This window comes from Coenobita brevimanus, chromosome 88 (genome assembly GCF_032717465.1).
Source record: "Coenobita brevimanus isolate Jiangsu-jjx chromosome 88, ASM3271746v2, whole genome shotgun sequence".
Lineage (NCBI taxonomy): Eukaryota > Metazoa > Arthropoda > Malacostraca > Decapoda > Coenobitidae > Coenobita > Coenobita brevimanus.
The window spans coordinates 27,937,301-27,941,676 of NC_137041.1; positions in this window are offsets into that span (position 1 = coordinate 27,937,301).

The window sequence follows — 4,376 nt, forward strand, 5'->3', positions numbered from 1 at the left end:
TTTCAGGCACCTGCGGATCTTTCGCTATTAGGTTACATTTTTCCGATCCGAGCGCTCCTCTTCCCTCGACTGACGGCTCTTAAGGTAACGACACTCGTCAGTGGAGTGGAGTTGTACTATTCTTATGATATTTGCATGTAAGTCGACGGGATCGCGAAGGTGAGCGCTGCCGTTTCCGTGCGCAAAATCGTCTTTGTTTGCGTGCACTACTAGACTCTCGATGACCTACATTAGCGTAGTGCCAGCACACAATCGAGGAGTGCTTGCTTCGTCATTCAGTAGATTTGTCACGACCGCTAGACGGTGATCGGTACTGAGAGAAACCGATTACTAGGTTTGCTTTTCGTAGTTGGCCGCGAACGTGAGGAATCCGATGAAGTAGTGGTGGTGTGCTGTACCGCCACCAGAGTGAGAGGCTGAGGTGTGAGAACTGGCCTGGCGAGTGAAGTCTGATCCCGACCTTTCTACTATGGCCTTTGAGATGTTAACTATTTTGCCACCGGGGTTAAAGCCAATTTGTAGTGCTATTTGTCTTTGGAGGTCTGTAAGCCAATTAAGAAATCTTAGGTAACCAAACAAATTTCCAAAAATGTTTAGTGAAACCATAAGCTGTCCATTAACTTCTTCTACCCATTGAGTACCACGGAACAATTGGCGCATCTCGGAACTCGTCGCCCTCATGGTAGCGGCTCCTTCAATTACCGCTTCATGTTGGGGAGATATTTTCATATCCTCCTTCATTTACTTAAGAAGGTTTGTTAACCCTATGAGAGATGCGGCATTGGAATATTGACAACATTCGGTACCGTGTGTGTGTGTGTGTGTGTGTGTGTGTGTGTGTGTGTGTGTGTGTGTGTGTGTGTGTGTGTGTGTGTGTGTGTGTGTGTGTGTGTCCAGCTCGTTGCAGGAATAAAACTGTTTATTGATAACAAGCATAAAATATAAGATCGTACCGTAGTTACTGCTGTTGTGGCTCCAGGCTCTGACATGAACCAGGTAGAATGCAGGCTGAAACTACTTTTCTCCTGCGGTTTATTACTCTGCTTTGGGGATAGGCAGCTATACTCGTGTGTGTGTGTGTGTGTGTTTTTTTTAATGTCAATAATGCTAACGAGTAAAGAGATTATCACGTAATGTTGCATTCAGCCAGTTATCACCAACCTGTCAAATGCATCTTCGTCTCGTTAAAAAAAAAAAAAAAAGAAAAAAAAAAACGAGTATAGTGTAGCGACGTTTGTATATCAGGGCAGATGAGCCGTCTGGTTATATCGGTGCCATCACAGGAAGGCGCCTTCTTCCAGAACTACGACATCTTGGTGGAGAAGTTAACTGAACTAGTAAAGAAGTTTTGTGACTCATGCTTATTAATAAGTATAAACTTTTAGAATGCTTATGAAATTACACAAACTATGAGCATTTAACTTAAGGGATGAGCAAAAGGAGGAATTAGTGCACCCTCTCTCTCTCTTAGAAACACACACACACACACACACACACACACACACAGGTACATTCTTCTCTCTTTCTCTCTCTCTCTCTCTCTCTGACACACACACACACACACACACACACACACACATAGGTACATTCTCTCTCTCTCTCTCTCTCTCTCTCACACACACACACACACACACACACACACACACACAACAAAATGCCTTCGTGACCTTTCGGCAAGTAGATGTCATACGTTAATCTTGGTGTCACGTATTCATCATCATCATCATCATCATCATCATTGTCATCGTCATTATCATCATAAGGATGTTTCCGGAAGAGGTCTAGCAAACTCACCATGATCATCATTATTGTCATCATCATCATCATCGTCGTCATGACAGGAATTTTGCGGCCAGTTTATTTTACCTTTACCTTACAAATGGTGATAATATTTCCAACACACACACACACACACACACACACACACACACACACACACATATGCAAACCCGAGTTCGAGTTCTTCCCTTCACCAATCCTTGCTGCTGCTAACTGTATGGAAATTATATCAGAATTGTTGTTGTGAAAGTGTAATGATGTGTAGATCAAAAAACTTGTAACATGACGCCAAGCGTATCATAGCACTGAATAATGGCCGGATGGATGTGTGGTCTTTTTTCTTCTCAGTACGCTGGTGTTTTTTTTTTTTTTCCCCACCTGACTGAACCAGGTCACTCCTCAAGCTTAGTGGAAAGTCACGATTGCACAAAATATTATCTATCTGTTTATAGCTAGGCGCCATAGTCCTTTAAGGCGTGGTCTTTATCTTTGAGTTTGTTCCTTTAAGTTAAGAGGAGGGGCACTAACCCTCCGCCAACCCACTACTTGATAAGTAGGGAACACGTATGAGTTGGTTATATGGTTACCACCCAGCGTTGTAAATAGTTTCTTGGCTTACAGAAACCATTATACTTGTCACTCAATGTAAAGCCACCTGAAAAGGAAAGAATAGTATTAAGAAAATGAGAATAAAGATATAATAAATAGGAAGAGAGGAGAGCAGATACCAAAAAAAAAAAAAAAGAATGATAAAGGCGAAGGAAGAATTAGGCAGGACTATATCAAGTGAGTGGATGGTGGCCGCCACCACCTAGCACGAAATTCCGTGAGCCTCAAGTAAGAGGTACAGCTGCTGTCCCCTTGGCTGTTAGTCAAGTAAACCTTCCAGTCTAAATACACCTATTTACCTATGCGTCGAGCAAAGTTCTTATGTCTGGAGGGCTATTCACATATGGATATCTAAACAGAATTATGTTAAGGCCGTCTCGTCTCATCAGTTACCCCCGTTTTACTGTCTTCCATTCTCTCCCTTCGCCGCACTGTTGCATCTTGCATTCTTTATTATCGCTATTTCAGTGGCCATTTCTCATCTGAATTGTCTGTATGCATTCCCCCCTCCAGTATAGCTGGCGCGTAGCACCCTCTGATAGCGTACTCTCGTTTCCTTTCTGTTCAGCTCGTCGGTGCAACAGATTAACCATACTTTATGTCATTTACGTATTGAAGAGGAAACCTCTGAAACTGTCATTCTCAGTCTGCATTTTTCTCTTCTTATGACACCTGATCTTCTGAACACAATGTGTCCAGTCATCAATGTATTCATTCAGAATGGGAACCGTTTGCAGGTTCCTTTAATCTCCCGCAGTTGGTAAAACACCCAACTAGAATACTAGACAACACTGACTTTGGACCTATTCCTGACAATCAACCAAGGTTAATGGGAGACTGAGGTACTGCCTCGACCTGGGTCCTCTGACTACAGTATTATCAAAGCCTCATTCGTCAGCTGCTAAAAACGTCTCGATTCTGATCTAGGCTGTGTGACCGGTCGGCACTTGGGCAAGGCAGAATGGGATGGATTTAGAAGACATTTAGGTGATAATCCGTGCCGGTCTTTCTTCTTCAATGATGTCAATATTATTGTACCTAGTCCCCCATTAATGACTTAAAACAAGTTGGTAAGGAATTGCTCATACCCTGTCAACATTGTGCTAAAAGATCGGACTCTCAAGAATGGTTTGACAACATCTGTGCCAGAACAACCACCTAAAAGTCTTTAGTATATCACTCCTACTTAAAAGAACAAAATGTACCGAATCCTTGAATCACATTAAAATTATTAGAAACCACGCAAAGGCAGTAGTAAATCTTACTAAATCAAGCTTTCTCACAGCCACGCATTCAGACTACTAAGTAGTCCAAACGATGATACAGTATTTGGTCAATGATCAGTTCTTTCGATAGTAACTTAAGTCATCAACCTTTTCCCCACCAAAATCATCAGACTGAAGCATTGTAAATGACCCCCACAGAAAAGCTAACTTTCTTGCCACTGCGTTTGGCAGAAATTCTACCAAGGAGGATGTCAACCAAAATGCTCCTATGCTAGAATTTAACTCCAAAAACTGCTTAATAAAAGATACAGAACAGACATCTAAACTCAGTCTTAGACAATATACCAATCAACAAAGCTCGAGGTTCAGATGAAATTCTCCCCAATGATTTATAAATAATGTTCCCCAGAACGTTCTCCTGTTTTAGTTAGTCAGACTATGCACATATATAGTACTTTTTCATACCCTAATTCTCAGAAAGAAGCCAACATCGACCCAATTCCAAGGAAAGGAAGTTCATCTGATCCTTCTGATTACAGACCAATACCTCTCACATATTCTCTGTAAAGTTTTCAGAGTGTTATTAATAGGCAAACTGTTGAACATATTGAATTCAACGACTTAACTAGTGACAGACAGTATGGTTTTTGCCACGAAAGGTCCACTATTGAGACTCTCGATCACATTACTCGTATAATCCATCCATCAATCGACCATCATGGAGAAACCCATGTAGTAGTCCTTGGTATTTCTAAAGCTATC